General features: G+C 43.0%; 1 protein-coding gene and 3 non-coding genes across 4 annotated transcripts in view; 3 read left to right on the forward strand and 1 right to left on the reverse strand.

The window, feature by feature from the left end:
• The window catches only part of LOC139257404 (zinc finger protein 16-like), a 210,033-nt gene that overhangs the window by 175,679 nt on the left and 12,242 nt on the right, over nucleotides 1-22,112 (reverse strand). The gene's annotated exons all lie outside the window — the stretch shown is intronic.
• On the forward strand, nucleotides 10,976-11,064 carry trnar-ucg (transfer RNA arginine (anticodon UCG)). Its single transcript is given in 2 exon segments — nucleotides 10,976-11,012; nucleotides 11,029-11,064. It is a non-coding gene; the product is annotated as a tRNA-Arg (tRNA).
• On the forward strand, nucleotides 11,630-11,717 carry trnap-ugg (transfer RNA proline (anticodon UGG)). The gene is given in 2 exon segments: nucleotides 11,630-11,665; nucleotides 11,682-11,717. It is a non-coding gene; the product is annotated as a tRNA-Pro (tRNA).
• On the forward strand, nucleotides 14,109-14,197 carry trnar-ucg (transfer RNA arginine (anticodon UCG)). Its single transcript is given in 2 exon segments — nucleotides 14,109-14,145; nucleotides 14,162-14,197. It is a non-coding gene; the product is annotated as a tRNA-Arg (tRNA).

Raw genomic sequence — 22,112 nt, forward strand, 5'->3', positions numbered from 1 at the left:
ATTTTTGGAAGTTGTCAACCAATGCATGTACTCTTTCCATTGCAACCTCTTTTAGTACTCTTGGATGCAGATAATCAGGCCCTGGTGATTAATCGGCCTTCATCCCATTTGTTTCCTCAGCACTATTTTCTTAAAAATAATAATTTCCTTAAATTCCTCATGTGCACTAGACCTTTGGTTCGCAAGCATTTCTGGAATGTTACTTGTGTCCTCGTCCTTGAAGACAGAACCGAAGTATTTATTTAATTGTCCTGCCAATTCCTTGCTCCACATTATTAATTCCCCCGTGTCTGTCTGTAAAGGCCCTACCTTTGTCTTCACTAATCTTTTCCTTTTTATGAACATGTACAATCTACTACAGTCGGTGTTTATGTTCCTTGCAAGTTCACGCTCATACTCTATGTCTCGCCTCTTAATCAATCTCTTGGCACATTTTTGCTGAATTCTAAATTGTCCCCCATCCTCAGGCTTGCTACTTTTTGTGGCAACTTTGTATAACTCTTCTTTGAATCTAATACTATTGTTAATTTATTTTGTTATCCATGGTTGGGCCAGTATCCTTTTTTGTGTTTTTACACCAGAAAGGAAAGTATAACTGTAGCAATTCATGCATTCTTTCCTGAAATGTTAGCCATTGCCCATCCACCAACATGACGTTTATTGACTCTTCCCAATCTATCACAGCCAATCCATTCTCCATACATTCCTAGTTTCCTTTGCTTGGATTTAGGACCATAGATTCGGATTGGAATACTTCACTTTCCATCTTAATGAAGAATTCAATCATATTATTGCCACTCTTCCCTAAAGGACCCCGGACAAAAAGATTGTTAAATAACCCCTTCTCATTACATAATACCCAATCTAGGATAATCTGTTCCCTAGTAGGCTCCGAAAATACTGGCCTAAAAAAACATCTCATACACATGCCAGGAATCAATCGGCCATATTATTATTACTTTAATCTATATGTAGTTTAAAGTCATCTTCAATTATGGTAGTACCCTTGCTGCATGCAGGTCTAATGTCCTGTTAATGCTATCCTCTACACGACCACAACTGTTTGGAGGCCTATAGGCAACTGCCACCAATCTTTTCTGCCCCTTCGTTCTCCTTCGCGCCACCCAGACTGAATCTACATCTTGACTTTCTGTGCCGTATACCTTTCTCATTATTGCGCTGATTTCATCCCTTATTAACAATGCCACACAAACCACTCTTCTTTTCTGCCTGTCCTTCCTAAATACCGGATATTTTTTGATATTCAGTTCCCAACCCTGGTCAGCGTGCAACCATATCTCCGCAATTGCAACGATATTGTATCCGTTTATATCTATTTGAGCTGTCAATTCTTCTACCTAATTACAGATGCTTCGTTCATTCAGATACAGTGCTTTTAGATTTGTCGTTTTAACATTATTAGAAATCGTAACATTATTTTGTACTATAGCCCTATTTATCTTACCGCTTTTTACCTTATCAGGATTCTTTTTTAAGTGCCCCCTTTTGTTTCTATGCTCTGTCTCTTCTTGACATAATGTGGTTACATTACAACAATCACTTTCCGGCATTGCTTCCTTTTCATTTCTTTTTAGCATTCTAGATTTCTCTGCGCCACGAGCTCCGCCACCCCACTCCCCGGCCCCACATCCCGAACCCCACTTCGCTCTCCCATTAATTGAACACGTCGCATAGGATTAGGACGAGGCATTTTAAACCAACCGACCTGTTATACAGGAACAGGTTGAGAATAATCAACCCCTCGAACCTGTTACATAGGACTCGGAGGATGACATACCATCCTTTAACCTGTTGCACAGGAACAGGAGGAGTCATTCATCCCCTCCAGCACATTACACAGGCGGAGGCCAATCATAATAGAATAAAGGTTATGGCACTGGACTAGTAATGCAGTGAGAGAAAATTATAGCCCAACGCGAGAGTAGGGCAATTTAAATTCAGTTAAATACATCAGGAATTTTAAAAGTATTAGTAATGTTGACCATTGATGCAACACATCCATCTCTTTCGAAAGTCTCCTTTAGTGAAGGAAATCTGCCGTCCTTACTGGTCTTGGCCCAAATGTGGCTCCTTATTCCGAGCAACGTGGTTGACTCTTAACTGCCCTCTGAAATGGCCTAGCAAGAAACTCAGTTGCATAAGATGGCTAACCATTACCTTCACAAGGGCAATAAGGGAAAGGCAACAACGGTTGACCTTGCTAGCATTATCCACATGCTAGAATTAATAAAAGAAATACTAGGATCTCTAGATTGTTAAACAGAAGAACCGCAAGGCAGGTCAGAGAATGTGGAAGCAGGAGACAACTAGATAAATGCACAGCCTGCTGGCTTCAAGGCAGAAAGCAGAGAGTAGGGGTAACATTAGCTTTTTATAGTGGCAGATGATGGCTAGTGCTGTTCCACAAGGATCTATGCTGGGACCACTGTTGTTTACAATTTATATTTAAAGACTTAGACCTAGGAATGAAAAACATAATTTCACAATTTGCGAATGACGCCAAATTAGTTGGATATTCAATACTGAGGATGACTGCAACAAATTCGGTCGCGCGAACCTGTTGCATAGATGGCGAGAAGGCAATGCCAAACCAACGAACCTGTTGCACAGAAATAGTCGAAGGCAATTGAGCCCGTCCACTCTGTTACACAAGAACAGGAGAAGGCCATTAACTCCTTGCTAGCGATGTCCATATGCTTGAATGAATAAATTGAAACCATAGATTGTTACATGGGAACAAGAAGAGCTGGAAAGTGTGATTAGGTGGGATAGCTATTTGTTGGACATTGCGGACACAATGGGGCGAAGTGGCCTCCTTCCGAGCTGAAAACTTCCATCAGTCAATGACAAAACATCCCTTTCAAACAGAAACATGATAATTCGGGTCTGAAAGAGCATCCGTTTTGGACGGCAGAGATTGATCCAGTTGCGATGAAAGTTCATCGACCCGACACGTTCACTCTGTTTCTCTCTCCGCAGGTTTTTGCCTCGTCTGCTGAGTGTTTGCAGAATTTTCTGTTTTTCGCTCAGATTATGCATCAACACTATTTTAATTTTGTATTGATGCAACATTTGGCGGCTCTGTGGTGCACTGGATAGCACGTTGACACTTCTAATCCTGGCATATTAAACATTTGTTGGTTCCACTCACACCAAAGTCAGGATTTGGGCTTGGGCTGCACAGTCAATTATGCAGCAAAACAATACTTCAAAGAAGGCTAGCTGTGGTACCTGTTCTTTCTGTTGCACAAGTGGCTGCAGTCCTTCCCAATTATCATCTGAGTATTTTGCACACTAGCAGATGCAAGCAATCGAGCCTGTTACACACGGACAGGTGGAGGCCATTGTGTCCATTAACCCCTCAAACCAATTGCAAAGGGCAGGAGGAAGCCATCCAGCTTTTTGCGCCTGTTATATAAGAAATGTCGAACTCCATTCGGTCGCTCGAACCTGTGGCATAGATAACGAGAAGGCAATGCCAAACCAACGAAGCTGTTGAGCAGAAATAGCAGGATGCCATTGAGCCTCTCCAGTCTGTTGCTCAAGGACAGGGGAAGGCCATTAACCCCTCGAGCCTGAGGCAGAGAACTGGCGGAAGCCGTTCAGCTCCTTGAGACTTATCAATAAGAAGATTAGAAGCCCATTTAACCATTCGAAACTTCAGCATAGGCCGAGGATGAGGCATTTGAGACTCACGAACCTGTTGTACAGGAACAGGAGGAAGCTAATCAACCTCTCGATCCTGTTACATAGGAACAGGAGCATGCCGTTCCTTCCCTAACCTGTTGCACAGGACTAGGAGGAGTCATTAATCCCCTTGAGCGCATTACACAGACGGAGGTCAATTACAGTGGCATGATGGTTATATAACTGGACTAATAATCCAGAGAGAGGAAATCACAGCCTACCACGAGGGTGGGGAAATTTAAATTGAATTAATTAAACCTGGAAGTTTAAAAGTATCAGTCATGATGGCCATTGTAACAAACTCCCCATCTGATTCACTTGTCACTTTAAGGAGGGAAATCTGCCGTCCTTACCGGTCTGGGCCTATATTTGACTCCAAACCCACAGCAATGTCGTTGGCTCTTAACTGGCCTCTGAAATTACCTGGCGTGCCATTTAGTTGCGAAAAGTTGACTCACCACCAACTTCACAAGGGCAGATAGAGATGCGCAACAAATGCTGCCCTTGCCAGCGATGTCGATATGCTTGAATGAATACAATTGCAAAAAGTAATTTGTTACATATGAACAAAAATACCCTCAAGCCAGGTCAGAGAATGCAGAGTCAGAAGACAACTAGCAGAATGAAGAGATAGCTGACTTCGAGACAGAAATCAGAGAGTAGCTTTTCTTAGTCGCAGAAGGTGGGTACTGTTGTTCCACAAGGATCGGTGCTGGGACCGCTGCTGTTCACAATGTATATTAAAGATTTTGATCTATGAAGCAAAAACAAAATTTCTAAATGTGCGGGTGACACCCAATTAGGAGGAATAGTCAATACTGAGGAACGTTGAAACAACTTACCGGAGGACATTAATAAACTTGCAGAATGGGCATATAATTGGCAAATGGATTTCAAACCATATAAATGTGAGGTGTTAAACATTTAGGTAGTAAACTTAGGGAGGTCACTTATTGCTGGAAGTTGCCAGTCTGGGTGGTGTCCAGGAACAAGAGATCTCGGAGTACAAATACAAAACTCTAAAAGATAACGACATGCAAGGCCATAAAAAAGCAAAGCAAACACGCTGATTTATTTCTAGACATACAGAATTGAAAAGTAGTCACATTATGCTAAACCTGTATTTAACCTTCATTAGATCACGCTTAGGGTACAATGCACAGTTCTGGTCGCCATATTATAAAAAGGACATAGAGACCTTTCAGAGGATGTAGAGAAGATTTACAAGGATGACACCAGAACAGCCAGCGTATGTAAATCAATAAAGGATGAGCAGGCAATGTCCCTTTTCTCTTGAAAAAAGAAGGCTGAGCCGTGACCTGATCGAGGCATTTCAAATTATGAAAGATTTTGATGGAGTGGATGCAGTGAGAATGTTTCCACTGTTGGGGAAGAGAATAACCAGACGCTATCAATATAAGATGGTCACCATAAAATCAGCATCGGGAATTTAGAAGAAACTTATTCACCCAAAGAATGGTGAGATTGTGGAAATCCGTACTACAGGGAGTGGTTAAAGAGAATAGTATGGAAATATTTAAGGTGGGGCAAGACAGACTTATGAGAGAGAAGGAAATAGAGCGTTAGGTTGTTGAGGAAAGTTGAGCAGAGGCTCCCGTGGAGCATAAAAGACCGGCTGGGGCGAATGGACTGTTTCTGTGCAGTATACACTATGTAATCCAATGTTTGACACGAGTGTAGTTAACTCCATTCCGCACAATGCTACCCGCCACCACCTCAATGAGATCCCAACACTTCACCAGATACAAAACGCCATAAGAAATCTAAAGTTATAACAAAGCTACGGGGGGCCGACGGAATCCCTGCTGAGGCACTGAAGTATGGTGGAGAGGAACTTCTGGCGCGAATACATCACCTTCTCTCTCTCATCTGGCGGGAGGAGAACATGCGGGGAGATCTTAGCGATGCAGTGATCGTGAACATCTTTAAAAAAGGAGACAAGTCCGACTGCGGTAACTACAGGGGAATATCCCTTCTATCAGCCACTGGGAAAATCGTCGCTCGCCTCCTCCACAACCGACTTCACCCTGTGGCCGAGGAGCTCCTCACGGAGGTGCATAGCGGATTTTGACCCCTCCGGGGCACAACGGACATGATTTTTTGTAGCGCGACAGCTGCAGGAAAAATGCAGGAACATGGCTTTCATTAACCTTACAAATGCCTTTCACACTCTCAACCACGAGAGCCTAAGGAGCGTCCTCCTCCGTTTCGGACACCACCAAAAGTATGTCACCATCCTCTGCCTGCTACACGACAACATGCAGACCGCATCCTTACCAACGGATCCATGACAGACAGAATCCACGTAAGGACCGGGGTCAAGCAGAGCTGCTTCAATGCTCCAACCCTCTTCTCAATTTCCTCGCTGCCATGGTCCACCTCACAGTTGACTTGCTCCTCGCTGGATTGGAACTAAACGACATAACCAGTGGGAACCTGTTCAACGTTCGCCGTCTCCAGGCCAGGTCCAAGACCATCCCAACCTCCATCATCGAGCTACAGCATGTGGATGAAGCCTGCGTCTGTGCACACACAGAAGCTGAACTCCAGGACACAGTCGAGGTATTTACTGAGGCGCACGAAAACATGGGCCTTGCGCTAAACATCAGTAAGACAAAGTTCCTCCATCAACCTGTCCTCGCTGCACAGCACTGCCCCCCAGTCATCAATATACACAGTACGGCCCTGGACAACGTGGACCACTTCCCTTATCTCGGGAGCCTACTTTCAACAAGAGCTGGCATTGAAGACAAGATCCAATAACACCTCCAGTGCGCCAGTGCAGCCTTCGGCCACCTGTGGAAAAGTGTGTTTGAAGACTAGTTCCTCAATACATACACCTAGATCATGGTCTACAGGGCCGTATTAATAACGGCGCGCCTGTTTTGCTCAAACATGTGGAACATGTAAAGTAGACACCTCAAGTCGCTGGGGAACTACCACCAACGATTTCTCTGCAAGATCCTGCAAATTACCGGGGAGGAGAGACGCAACAAAGTTAGTATCCTCGTCCAGGCCAACATCCCGAGCATTGAAGCACTGACCACACTTGATCAGCTCCGTTGTGCAGGCCACATAGTTTGCATGGGAGACTCGAGACTCCCAAAGCAAGCACTCTACTTGGAACTCGTCCACGGCAAACGAGCCAAAAGTGGAGAGTGGAAACGTTACAAGGACACCCTCAAAGGCTCCCTGATAAAGTGTGACATTCGCACTGACACCTGGGAGTCCCTGGCCATCGACCGCCCAAAGTCGAGGAAGTGCATCCGGGAGAGCACTGAGCTGCTCGAGGCTCGTCCCCGAGAGCAAGCAGAAATCAAGCGCAGGCTGCGGAAGGAGCGTGCAGCAAACCAGACTCCCAACCTACACTTTACTTCAACCACTGTCTGTCCCACTTGTGACAGAGTCTGCGGTTCTCGTACAGCCACCGAACAACTCATGCTAAAAGTGGAAGCAAGTCTTCCTCGATTCAGAGGGATTTCCGATGATAATGATGATGATAACTTGAGCCTATTGCACAGGAAGAATCCTTTCAGTCCGTCGAACCTTTTACCCAGGAGCAGGCTACTCCTCCCCTCAATCATGTTCAATAGTAACAGGTGGCGGCCAGTCTGCTTTTCAAGCGTCTTCCATAAGAACAGGAGGCGGGTTATTCATCACTTTCCAGACAGTTTTGTAGGAATTGGAAAAGGCAATTCTGCCCCTCGAATCTGTTGAATCGGAACAGGAGGATGCCATTAAGTCCATAGATGCTCTTACTGTGTTCAGATTTGGTCTCCTAATCTGAGTAAGGACGTTCTTGCTATTGAGGGAGTGCAGCGAAGGTTCACCAGACTGATTCCCGGGATGGCAGGACTGACATATGAGGAGAGATTGGAGCAACTGGGCCTGTATTCACTGGAGTTTAGAAGGATGAGAGGGGATCTCATCGAGACCTACAAGATTCCGACGGGACTGGACAGGTTAAATGCGGGAAGAATGTTCCCAATGATGGGGTAGTCCAGAACCAGGAGATAAAGTCTTAGGATAAAGGGTAGGCCATTTAGGACGGAGCTGAGCAGAAAAGTTCTTCACTCAGACCGTTGTTAACCTGTGGAATTCTCTACCGCAGAGAATTGTTGATGCCAGTTCATTGGATATATTGAATAGGGAGTTAGATATGGCCCTCACAGCTAAAGGTATCAAAGATATTGGAGAGAAAGCAGGAACGGGGTACTTAGGGAATCATCAGCCATCATCTTATTGAATGGTGGTGCTGGCTCGAAGAGCCGAATGGCCTACTCCTGCACCTATGTTCTATGTTTCTATGTTACTATGTTACACTGGAACAGGAGGAGAACATTCAATCTCCCGAGCCGATTACACAGCAACAGGCGAAGAATATTCAACCTCTAGAGGCTGGTTATATAGGAACAGAATGAGTTTAATCTTCCCTCAAGCTTGTTAGACAAGAACAGGAGGAGGACATTCAGCCACTCGAGCTTCTTACATAAGAATGGGAGGAGGCCATTCAACCATTTGAGCCTGTTACACTGGAACGGGTAGAGGCGACTCAGTCCTTCGAGCCTGTAGCAGTGGAACAAGAGGACGTAATTGAGCCCCGATAAACTGTTACACAGAAGTACTCTATTCAGCCCCTCAAAACACCTACATAGGAATAGAAGGGGCTGATTAAATGCCGTGCAGCCTATTAGACAGCAACAGGAATCATAAAAACATAGAAACATAGAAAATAGGCGCAGGAGTAGGCCATCTGGCCCTTCGAGTCTGCACCACCAATCATATGCTGATGGCTGATCTTGCAAAATCAGTACCCCATTCCTGCTTTCTCTCCATACCACTTGATCCCTTTAGGGGCACATCTAACTCCCTTTTTAATATAACCAACGAACTGGCCACAACAGTTCGAGAATTTCACACGTTCACAATTCTCTGAGTGAAGAGTTTTCTATTCATCACGGTCCTAAATGGCTTATCCTTTATCCTTAGGTTGTGACCCCTTGTCAGGGACTTCCTGCATCCAACCTGTCCAATCCCGTCAGAATTTTACATGGCTCTGTGACATCCCCTCTCATTCTTCTAAATTCCAGTTAATTTAAGCCTAGTCGATCCAGGAGGAAGTAATTCAAGCCCTTGAACCTTGTATTTACGAAACGGAGCAGGCCATTCAGCCACTCAAGCCTGTTACATCGGAGCTCAAGGAGGCTATTCTCCCCCTTGACCCAGTTGCACAGGTGAAGGATGAAGTTAAGAGTACGGTAGTACAGTGGTTATGCTACTGGTTTAGGAACTCAGAGGTATGTATACACATCCAACTATGGCAGGTGGGGAATTTAAATTGAGCTCATTAAATACATCTGGAATTAAAATGCTGTTATCCTGTCCTTCCTCGTCAACTCTCTCCACATAATGCTCTATTCCCTTCTCCCTCATATGCTGAACTAACCACCCCTTAAAAGCATCTACACTATTTTACTCAACTGCTCCTTGTTGCAGTGACTTCCACATTCTCACTACTATCTGGGTAAATGAGTTTACGTTTAAATTTTTGTTGTTAATCTTATATTGATGGCCTTTTAGTTTTGCTCTTTCACACAAGTGGCAATTACTCTACCAAAGTCTTTCATAATTTTAAAGAATTCTATTAGGTCAACCTCAAGCCTTGTCTTTTCAGGAAAAAAGAGACCCAACATGTTCATCATTTCCTTGCATTTCTGGTATCATCATCTTTTGTCCGCCCTCTCCAGTGCCTCTCTACCTATTTAATAACGACGTGACCAGAATTGTACGCAGATTTCCAACTGCGCTATAAAACTTTGTCATAACTTTTCAATTCTATCCCGTCAGAAATAAATCCTCGTGCTTTGTTGGCTTTTTATTGCCTTGTTAACCTGCGTCGCTACATTCAGTGATTTGTATATTTGTACTCTGAGATCCATTTTCTCTTCTATCCCACTGAGCCTCGTATTTACCGAGTAACATGTGACCGCCCCACTTTTTCAACAAAATGTAATACCTCATATTTATTTGTGTTCACATCCATTTGCCAATTACATGTGCATTCATCAAATGTATTTACATTTCATTAATTATTTAAAACATCACGACGAAATTTATTTCTTATTAATTTTTCACATAATGCCTTCACTCATTTGTCAATTGTTGTTTGAAATGGGTAAGTAAAGAGGAAACGCTGCATTGGCCGAGAATCGCACATGGGTCGGCGGTGTTGCAGGTGAGAATTATTTTCTTAAAGCACCAATGTTGCCATTCATCGTCTGCCATTTGCCAGCAGGTCACAGTTAAATTACTTTGAAATTTTATCAATATAAGTGAGGCCACAACTGTAAAATAACAAGCAAAGTGCAACAGATGCTGGATGTGGATTTGTTCATTTAATTCTGGAAACACTTGGCAGCTTAGGGAAGGTACTCGCGACTTTAAAGCATCGCCTTTGTTACCCACATCTTCCTTCGTGGCTTATCTTCCACCATGGGCTTACTGTATTTGTGAATTTACTGACTGCACGCCCTGATTTCCAGTGGATTTCGTGCAGTCAAACAACCTTCGTTCAATCAAAAATATATAAATTGTGAAATAATTATTTATTTAATAAATGACATCAAATTCACATTTTTGCAATAAAATTGTAAATTCATTTATTTTCTTATTATGATAAATATATACAATATTTTAAATTGTCTTTTTGTCTGGATTGGTTTTACATCCCTCCCTCCTTCCTGCCTGTCTATCACCTGTGGCTTCAACAACCGTCCCAGCACCGCGTGTTCCTGAGCCCCACGCTCAATCACGCTCAGCACAATTGCATTCAGGAATGAGAGAAATCCCACTTTATTCTATTGAAATGGAACTGCTGTCCGTGAACGGGCATTCTAAAGCTTTGTCAGAGAGATGTGCTTCCTGTCCAGGATCATTCGGTGTCTGTTTCAAGGGGATGGTTGTCAGTTCCAGTTCATCAATTGCCCCTTTAAGACGTATTTTCTCATAATCTGGATCATCCTGTATATTTAAAAAGGAGTGTGATTTCAGCTGCGATAACCGAATTGTTAAACTGTTGTGTTTCAAGCTACATTGACGTTGCCTGTGTCCGTGCACATCCATATCGCAGCGCATCTATTCATTACTCAAAATATGCTCATGTTTTCCGATATCCACTCCTTGATAGAACCCTTGTCCCAAATTTGGTCTCAATATAAAAAACAAAAAATTTGGTGCCGATGGCAGCGGCCGCGTGGCCTAATGGATAAGGCGTCTGACTTCGATTGTAACTGTAATGTTATCAGAAGACTGCAGGTTCGAGTCCTGCTGCGGTCAGCAAACTTGCCGCGCGAAATTTTATATTCTTTGTTTTGATTCTGCCTCAAAACCAACCATCTCGGACAGTCACTCACCTGACGTAAAGGAAGGCTGTTTGCTTCAAGAAGCTAATGGCACATTTTCATCACTGTCGATCTGGTTCCACGGCCAGAAAAAGCGGTGAAGTAGACTTTCGTGCACATTATTTCTGTTTGAATGCAAAAAGTAGGGGATGGATGTCTGACTTTGTAGTAAATAGGAGACAAGGTGACTGAAAGGTTCAGGCAATGGACTGCTGATCCAGTATGCCCACAGCTTCGTCGTTATTGTGTTAAACATTTTCCCCTCGTCTTTGTTCGTCAATCACATTTAACCTCATTGCCAAATTCACCTTTTACTGACAAGGATGTAGCTCGTAGGTGAAGTAATGTCTCAAAAAATAATCACTTCATCGAAGGGAAAATATTAGCAGGACGAAGGAGAGGGGGACTCATGAGATCGGTCTCTGAGAGACAGCACAGGCACGATGGGCCGAATAGCAAACTAACGTCAGAATCTGAGATCTACGTCCCTCACTGTCGGCGGCTCGTTGGTCTAGGGGTATGATTCTCGCTTTGGGATTTTAATAATTGAAATGTGAGAGGTCCCGGGTTCAAATCCCGGATGAGCCCGGCCAACTTTTATTCAAAAAACCACTTCTCAGCCGGTCGACATGTGAGAAAACTGACATGTTTCAAATTAAAACGTGTGATTGCACTCCGTTGTTCACACAGAGTCCAAAAATCCTGGAGATTCCCAGGAGCAAAGTGAAACTCACCGAACTGAGCAACTTTCATGCATCACAGATGCACTCGCCTCTGTGTCTCATTGGACAACCGAAACCCGGGTTTGATTCCGGCCAATACTTGATCAGTATATCGTCCTTTCTGCACGCATGAGCTCACCTCCATTGGTATAAGCATACATTCAGCGTCAATCTCAACTTCAACGTGAAACAGACTCTGCCCTGCAAATGAGTGCGTCCTGTTTCTCTCGCGCTGAAAAGATATAAGAAGCTGGCTTTGGATTCAGTCCCTTGGCTGCCGAATTTAAACCGTGCAGGAAATCAATCCGGGGTGGCCAAGCTGCTTGGCCTGATTAAAAGGCGTTCAAACCCTACATTCTCGGCATGTTATAGTGTTCTGGCCTCAACATTCGGTTCAACGTATCGGATCATAAGCATCGCTCCCATTGTCTGCTAATGGTTCTGCTGTTCGCACTAACACCTCCTCTTGTCCATCCTTTTTTACTTTATTGCCCGCTTACCACCCACTTTGCCTTTTCGCATTGTGCCATTTATTATTCAATCACTCCTACGCTCCACTTTATCACAGACATTCCCTTTTGTCCTTCCTCGCTGCCTATTTTTTTCCAGGCGCTATTTTCGTGGAAAAAATCTGTAAACTTTACATTTTTCTTAAAATATCGGAATGATCATCTGACTGAACGTGAGCCCGGGATCTTCATCCACAGAATGCTCACGACCTGCTGAGTTTTAGAGAATTCTTTGTTTTTGTTCATTGTGTTTCTGTATCCCTTTTAAGGTGATGTGCTGGTCTGCCCGGGGTCATTCTCTGTCTCTCCAAAATGGTGTGCTATCTGTATCGGATCATTATGTATCTGTTTAAAAGGAATGTGCCGTCTGTCCAGGTTTTCAAATTTCAAATTGCAAAAACTGCCTTTGGAGGTTGCTGGAATTTTAGTTTGTTGGTGTGTTTGTGTAAGTGAGGGAGTGCGTGCAAACATTCTGCGCGATCTTACTGTGCATTTCATGTCATGGGAGAGAAAAATGCATTACATGCAACTAGAAGCCACACTGATTTGATTCAACACGCATTCGGGGACTGCCTGACAGGAGAAGAATCTGCTGTGGGATTTTGCTATTCCACATCTGAAAAAGGCACATTATATAAGTTAGAAACATAGCGATTTTAGCGAGAGCTTGCGGATGGGCTGTGTGACATGATGAGCTCCTTCCCCCTTATTTTCAAATACAAATCAAATCAAGACAAGCCAAGACATGACTGACTGACTGACTTTGTTTATATAAATATTTGTATACATATTTATAAATGCTTATATTTACACACATTCCCTACTTTTTAACTTTCACAATAAATATGCTTTTTCTGTTCTGCCTACATTGGCTCTATTACATTTGACCTCTTTCACAGAACACGCAGCTTCTGTCTGATCCTGCAGCAAGGCACTCGCGACTTTAAAAGATCGCCTTTGTTGCCCACATCTTCCCTCGTGGCTTGTCTTACACCATGGGCTTACTGTGTTTGGATATTTACTGACTGCACGTTCTGATTTCCAGTGGATTTCATGCAATCGCACAGACTTCGTTCAATCGAAAATATATAGATGAAGAAACAATTATTTATTTATTTAAATCAAATCAAATTCAATTTTTTGCAATGAAATTGTAAATTTATTTATTTTCTTATTATGATAAAAATATATATATATTAAATTGTCTTTTTGTCTGGGTTGGTTTTACTTCCCGCCCTCTTTCCTGATTGTCTATCACCTGTGGCTTCAACAACATCCCAGCCCCGCGTGGTCCTGAGACCCGCGCTCACTCACGCACAGCACAATTGCATTCAGGAATGATAGAAATCCCACTTTATTCTATTGAAAGGGAACTGCTATCCGTGAATGGCCATTCTACAGCTGTGTCAGAGGGATGTGCTTCCTGTCCAGGATCATTCGGTATCTGTTTCAACGGGATGATTGTCAGTTCCGGTTCATCAATTGCCCCTTTAATATGTATTTTCTCATAATCTGGATCATCCTGTATAGTTAAAAAGGACTGTGAATTCAGCTGCGATAACCGAATTGTTAAACTGTTGTGTTTCAAGCTATATTGACGTTGCCTGTGTCCGTGCACATCCATATCGCAGCGCATCTATTCATTACTCAAAATATGCTCATGTTTTCCGATATCCACTCCTTGATATAACCCTTGTCCCAAATTTGGTCTCAATATAAAAAACAAAAAATGTGGAGCCGACGGCAGCGGCCGCGTGGCCTAATGGATAAGGCGTCTGATTTCGATTGTAACTGTGATGTTATCAGAAGATTGCAGGTTCGAGTCCTGACGTGGTCAGCTAATTCACCGCGTGAAATTTTATAGTCTTTGTTTTGATTCTGCCTCAAAACCAATCATCTCGGACAGTCACTCACCTGAAGTAAAGGAAGGCTGTTTGCTTTAAGAAGCTAATGGCACATTTTCATCACTGTCCATCTGGTTCAACGGCCAGAAAAAGCGATGAAGTAGACTTTCGTGCACATTATTTCTGTTTTAATGCAAAAAGTAGGGGATGGATGTCTGACTTTGTAGTAAATAGGAGACAAGGTGACTGAGAGGTTCAGGCAATGGACTGCTGATCCAGTATGCCCCCAGCTTCGTCGTTATTGTGTTAAGCATTTTCCCCTCGTTTTCTTTCGTTAATCACATTTAACCTCATTGCCAAATTCACCTTTTACTGACAAGGATGTAGCTCGATGGTGAAGTAATGTCTCAAAAAATAATCACTTCATCAAAGGGAAAACATTAGCAGGACGATGGAGAGGGGGACTCATGAGATCGGTCTCTGAGAGAGAGCACAGGCACGATGTGCCGAATAGCAAACTAACGTCAGAATCTGAGAGCTACGTACCTCACTGTCGGCGGCTCGTTGGTCTAGCGGCATGATTCTCGCTTTGGGATTTTAATAATTGAAATGCGAGAGGTCCCGGACGAGCGTCGCCAACTTTTAGTCAAAAAAACACTTCTCAGCAGGTCGACATGTGAGAAAACTGACATGTTTCAAATTAAAACGTGTGATTGCACTCCGTTGTTCACACAGAGTACAAAAATCCTGGAGATTCCCAGGAGCAAAGTGAAACTCACCGAATTGAGTAACTTTCATGTATCTCAGATGCACTCGCCTCTGTGTCTCATTGGACAACCTAAACCCGCATTTGATTCCGGCCAATACTTGATCAGTATATCGTCCTTTCTGCACGCATGAGCTCACCTCCATTGGTATAAGCATACAATCAGCGTCAAACTCAACTTCAACGTGAAACAGACTCTGCCCTGATTATGAGGGCGTCCTGTTTCTCTAGCGCTGAAAAGATATGAGAAGCTGGCTTTGGATTTAGTCCCTTGGCTGCCGAATTTAAACCGTACAGGAAATCAATCCGGGGTGGCCAAGCTGCCTGGCCTGATTAAAAGGCGTTCAAACCCTACATTCTCGGCATGTTATAGTGTTCTGGCCTCAACATTCGGTTCAACGTATCGGATCATAAGCATCGCTCCCATTGTCTGCTAATGGTTCTGCTGTTCCGACAAACACCACCTCTTGTCCATCCTTTGTTACTTTATTGCCCGCTTACCACCCACTTTGCCTATTCGCATTGTGCCATTTATTATTCAATCACTCCTACGCTCCACTGTATCACAGACATTCCCTTTTGTCCTTCCTCGCTGCCTATTTTTTTCCAGGCGCTATTTTCGTGGAAAAAATCTGTAAACTTTACATTTTTCTTAAAATATCGGAATGATCATCTGACTGAACGTGAGCCCGGGATCTTCATCCACAGAATGTTCACGACCTGCTGAGTTTTAGAGAATTCTTTGTTTTTCTTCATTGTGTTTCTGTATCCCTTTTAAGGTGATGTGCTGGTCTGCCCGGGGTCATTCTCTGTCTCTCCAAAATGGTGTGCTCTCAGTATCGGATCATTATGTATCTGTTTAAAAGGAATGTGCCGTCTGTCCCGGATTTCAAATTTCAAATTTCAAAAACTGCCTTTGGAGGTTGCTTGAATTTTATTTTGTTGCTGTGTTTGTGTAAATGAGGGAGTGCGTGCAAACATTCTGCGCGATCTTACTGTGCATTTCATGTCATCGGAGAAAAAATGCATTACATGCAACTAGAAGCCACACTGATTTGATTCAAGACGCATTCGGGGACTGCCGGACAGGAGAAGAATCTGCTGTGGGATTTTGCTATTCCACATCTGAAAGAAGGCACATTATATAAGTTAGAAACATAGCGATTTTAGCGAGAGCTTGCGGATGGGCTGTGTGACATGATGAGCTCCTTCCCCCTTATTTTCAAATACAAATCAAATCAAGACAAGCCAAGACATGACTGACTGACTGACTTTGTTTATATAAATATATGTATACATATTTATATATGCGTATATTTACACACATTCCCTACTTTTTAACTTTCACAATAAATGTGCTTTTTCTGTTCTGCCTACATTGGCTCTATTACATTTGACCTCTTTCACAGCACACGCAGCTTCTGTCTGATCCTGCAGCAAGGCACTCGCGACTTTAAAAGATCGCTTTTGTTGCCCACATCTTCCCTCGTGACTTGTCTTACACCATGGGCTTACTGTGTTTGGATATTTACTGACTGCACGCCCTGATTTCCAGTGGATTCATGCAGTCGCACAGACTTCGTTCAAACAAAAATATATAGATGAAGAAACAATTATTCATTCATTGAAATCAAATCAAATACAATTTTTTGCAATAAAATTGTAAATTTATTTATTTTCTTATTATGATAAATATATATATGTATTAAATTGTCTTTTTGTCTGTGTAGGTTTTACTTCCCGCCCTCTTTCCTGCTTGTCTATCACCTGTGGCTTCAACAACATCCCAGCCCCGCGTGGTCCTCAGACCCGCGCTCACTGACGCACAGCACAATTGCATTCAGGAATGATAGAAATCCCACTTTATTCTATTGAAAGGGAACTGCTGTCCGTGAAGGGCCATTCTACAGCTGTGTCAGAGGGATGTGCTTCCTGTCCAGGATCATTCGGTGTCTGTTTCAACGGGATGATTGTCAGTTCCGGTTCATCAATTGCCCCTTTAATATGTATTTTCTCATAATCTGGATCATCCTGTATATTTAAAAAGGAGTGTGATTTCACCTGCGATAACCGAGTTGTTAAACTGTTGTGTTTCAAGCTGCATTGACGTTGCCTGTGTCCGTGCACATCCATATCGCAGCGCATCTATTCATTACTCAAAATATGCTCATGTTTTCCGATATCCACTCCTTGATATAACCCTTGTCCCAAATTTGCTCTCAATATAAAAAAAACAACAAATTTTGCGCCGACGGCAGCGGCCGCGTGGCCTAATGTATAAGACGCCTGACTTCGATTGTAACTGTGAAGTTGTCAGACGATTGCAGGTTCGAGTCCTGCCGCGGTCAGCTAACTCGCCGTGTGAAATTTTATATTATTTTTTTGATTCTGCCTCAAAACCAAACATCTCGTACAGTCACTCATCTGAAGTAAAGGAAGGCTGTTTGCTTTAAGAAACTAATGGCACATTTTAGTCACTGTCGATCTGGTTTCACGGGCAGAACAAGCGGTGAAGTAGACTTTTGTGCACAATATTTCTGTTTGAATGCAAAAAGTAGGGGATGGATGTCTGACGTTGCTGTAAATAGGAGACGAGGTGACTGAGAGGTTCAGGCAATGGACTGCTGATCCAGTATGCCACCAGCTTCGTCGTTATTGTGTTAAACATTTTCCCCTCGTTTTTTTTCGCCACTCACTTTTATCCTCCTTGCCAAATTCACATTTTACTGACAAGGATGCAGCTCTTTGTTGAAGTAATGGCTCAAAAAATAATCACTTCATCAAAGGGAAAACATTAGCAGGACTCTGGAGAGGGGGACTCATGAGATAGACCTCTGAGAGTCAGCACAGGCACGTTGGGCCGAATAGCAAACTAACATCACAATCTGAGAGCTACATCTCTCACTGTTGGGGTCTCGTTGGTCTAGAGATAGGATTCTCGCTGAGGGATTTTAATAATTGAAATGCGAGCCCTGTCTATTTTAAGTCAAAAAACCGCTTCTCAGCTGTCGACATGTGAGAAAACTGACATATTTCAAATTAAAACATGTGATTGCTCTCCGTTGTTCACACAGCGTCCAAAAATCCTGGAGATTCCCAGGAGCAAAGTGAAACTCACCGAACTGAGTAAAATTAAAGTATCTCAGATGTACTCGACTCTGTGTCTCATTGGACAACCTAAACCCCTGTTTGATTCCAGCAAATACTTGATCAGTCTATCTTCCTTTCTGCATGCATGAGCTCATCTCCATTGGTATACGCATACATTCAGCGTCAATCTCAACTTCAACGTGATACAGACTCTGCCCCGAATATAAGTACGTCCTGTTTTTCTATCGCTGAAAAGATGTGAGAAGCTGGCTTTGGATTTAGTCGCTTGTCTGCCGAATTTAAACCGAACAGGAAACAAATCCGGGGTGGCCAAGCTGCCTGGTCTGATTAAAAGGCGTTCAAACCCTACATTCTAGGCATGTTATAGTGTCCTGGCCTCAACATTCGGTTCAACGTATCGGATCATAAGCACCGCTCCCATTGTCTGGTAATGTTTCTGCTGTTCCCACTAACACCTCCTCTGGTCCATCCTTTGTTAGTTTGTTGCCCGCTTCCCACCCACTTTGCCTTTTCGCATTGTGCCATGTATTTTTCAATCACTCCTACGCTCCACTGTATCAAAGAGATTCCCTTTTGTCCTTCCTGGCTGCCTATAATTTCCAGGCGCTATTTTCGTGGAAAAAATCTGTAAACGTTACCTTTTTCTTAAAATATCGGAATGATCATCTGACTGAACGTGAGCCCGGGATCTTCATCCACAGAATGTTCACGACCTGCTGAGTTTTACAGAATTATTTGTTTTTGTTCATTGTGTTTCTGTATCCCTTTTGAGGTGATGTGCTGGTCTGCCCGGGGTCATTCTCTGTCTCTCCAAAATGGTTGCTCTCAGTATCGGATCATTATGTATCTGTTTAAAAGGGATGTGCTGTCTGTTCCGGATTTCAAATTTCAAATTTCAAAAACTGCCTTTGGTGGGTGCAGGATTTTTAGTTTTTTGGTGTGTTTGTGTAAGCTAGGGAGTGCGTGCAAACATTCTGCGCGATCTTACTGTGCATTTCATGTCATGGGATGAAAAATGCATTATATGCAACTTGAAGCCACACTGATTTGATTGAACACGCATTCGGGGACTGCCTGACTGGAGAAGAATCTGCTGAGGGATTTTGCTATTCCACATCTGAAAGATGGCAAATGACATAAGTTCGAGACATAGCGATTTTAGCGAGAGCTTGCGGATGGGCTGTGTGAAATGATGAGCTCCTACCCCCTTATTTTCAAATACAAATCAAATCAAGACAAGACAAGACAAGATATGACTGACTGACTGACTTTGTTTATGTAAATATATGTAGAAATATTTATATATGTATATTTATATACATTCCCAACTTTTTAACTTTCACAATAAATGTGCTTTTTCTGTTCTGCCTGCACTGGGCTCTATTACATTTGACCTTTTTCACAGCACGCGCAGCTGCTGTCAGATCCAGCAGAAAGGCACTCGCGACTTTAAAAGATCGAATTTGTTGCCCACATCTTCCCTCGTGGCTTGTCTTCCACCATGGGCTGACTGTGTTTGGGTATTTACTGACTGCAGCCCTTGATTTCCAGTGGTGTTCATGCAGTTGCACAACCTTCGTTTAATCATAAATATATAGATTATGAAACAATTATTTATTTATTTAAATCAAATCAAATTCACTTTTTTGCAATAAAATTGTGAAATTATTTATTTTCTTATTCTGATAAATATATAGATATTTTAAATTGTCTTTTTGTCTGGGTTGGTTTTACTTCCCTCCCTCCTTCCTGTCTGTCGATCTCCTGTGGCATCAACAACCGTCCCTGCCCCGCGTGGTCCTGAGACCCGCGCTCACTCAGGCACAGCACAATTGCCTTCAGGAATGATAGAAATCCCACTTTATTCTTTTAAAATTGAACTGTGTCAGTCAAGGTTAATTCTACATCTTTGTAATAGGGATGTGCTTGCTGTTCAGGATCATTCGGTGTCTGCTTAAACGGATGGTTGCCAGTTCTGGTTCATAATTTGCCCCTTTATGACGTATTTTCTCATAATCCGGATCATTCTGTATATTTTAAAAGGAGTGGGATTTCAGCTGCGATGACCGACTTGTTAAACTGTTGTGTTTCAAGCTACATTGACGTTGCCTGTGTCCGTGCGCATCCATATCGCAGCGCATCTATTCATTACTCGAAATATGCTCATGTTTTACGACATTCATTCCTTGCAATAACGCTTTTCCGAAATTTGCTCTCAATATAAAAAACAACAAATTTTGAGCCACTGGCATAGGCCGCGTGGCCTAATGGACAAGGCGTCTGATTTCGATTGTAACCACGATGTTATCAGAAGATTACAAGTTCTAGTCTTACCACAGTCGACTAACTCGCAGCGTAAAATTTTCTATTCTTTGTTTTGATTCTGCCTCAAAATCAAACATCTCGGACAGTCACTCACCTGATGTAAAGGAAGGCTGTTTGCTTTAAGGAGCTAATGGCACATTTTAATCACTGTCGATCTGGTTGCACGGGCAGAACAGGCGGTGAAGCAAACTTCATTGCACGTTATTTTGTTTGGATGCAAAAAGTAGGTGATGGATGTCCGACGTTGCTGTAAATAGGAGACGAGGTGTTCGAAAGGTTCAGGCGATGGACTGCTGAACCAGTGTGCTCCCACCCTCGTCGTTATTGTGTTAAAACTTTGATCCCTCTGATTTATTTTGTCAATCACATTTAACCTCATTGCCAAATTCACCTTTTACTGACAAGGATGCAGCTGTTTGGTAATGTAATGTCTAAAATTAATAATATATTCATCAAAGGGAAAACATTAGCAGGACTACGGAGAGGGGGACTCATTAGATCGGTCTGAGAGTCAGCACAGGAACGATGGGCCGAATAGTAAACTACCGTCAGAATCTGAGAGCTACGCACCTCGTAGTCGGCGGCTCGTTGTTCTAGGGTTATGATTCTCACTTTGGGATTTTCAAAATTAAAATGCGAGAGGTCCCGGGTTGAAATCCCCGACGAGTCCTGCCAACTTTTACTGAAAGAACCGCTTCTGAGCTGGTCGACATGTGAGAAAACGGACATATTTCAAATTAAAACGTGTGATTTCGCTCCTTTGTTCCCACAGCGTCCAAATCCTGGAGTTTCCCAGGAGCAAAGTGACAATCACCGAACTAAGTAAAGTTAAAGTTTCTCAGATATACTCGGCTCTGTGTCTCATTGGACAACCTAAACCCGTGTTTGGTTCCGGCCAAGACTTGATCAGTATATCTTCATTTCTGCACGCAAAAGCTCACCTCCATTGGGAAAAGCATACATTCAGCGTCCACCTCCACTTCAACGTGAAACAAACTCTGCCCTGAATATGAGTGCGTCCTGTTTCTCGAGTGCCGAAAAGATATGAGAAGCTGGCTTTTGAATTAGTCCCTTGGCTGCCGAATTCAAACCGTACAGGAAATCAATCCGGGCTGGCGAAACTGCCTGGTCTGATTAAGAGGCGTTCACACCCTATATTTCAGGCATGTTTTAGTCTTCTGGCTTCAACATTAGGTTCAGCGTATCGGATCATAAGCACTGCTCCCATTGTCTGATAATGGTTCTGCTGTTCTCACGAACACCTCCTCTGGACTATCCTTTGTTACTTTATTGCCCACTTTGACTTTTCGCATTGTGCCATTTATTATTCAATCACTCCTCAGCTCCACTGTATCAAAGACATTCCCTTTTGTCCTTCCTTGCTGCCTATTTTTTCCAGGCGCTATTTTTGTTGAAAAATTCTGTAAACTTTACATTTTTCCGAAAATATCGGAATGATCATCTGACTGAACGGGAACCCGGGATCTTCATCCACAGAATCTGCACGAACTGGTGAGTTATACAGAATTCTCTGTTTTTGTTCATTCTGTTTCCGTATCCCTTTTCATGTGATGTGCTGATCGCCGGCGTCATTTTCTGTCTCTCCAACATGGAATGCTATCAGTCTCGGATCATTCTGTGTCTGTTTGAAAGGGATTGTGCTGTCTGTCCCGGATTTCAAATTTCAAATTTCAAAAACTGCCTTT

This window comes from Pristiophorus japonicus, unplaced genomic scaffold (genome assembly GCF_044704955.1).
Source record: "Pristiophorus japonicus isolate sPriJap1 unplaced genomic scaffold, sPriJap1.hap1 HAP1_SCAFFOLD_83, whole genome shotgun sequence".
In the NCBI taxonomy this organism is placed as follows: Eukaryota; Metazoa; Chordata; class Chondrichthyes; family Pristiophoridae; genus Pristiophorus; species Pristiophorus japonicus.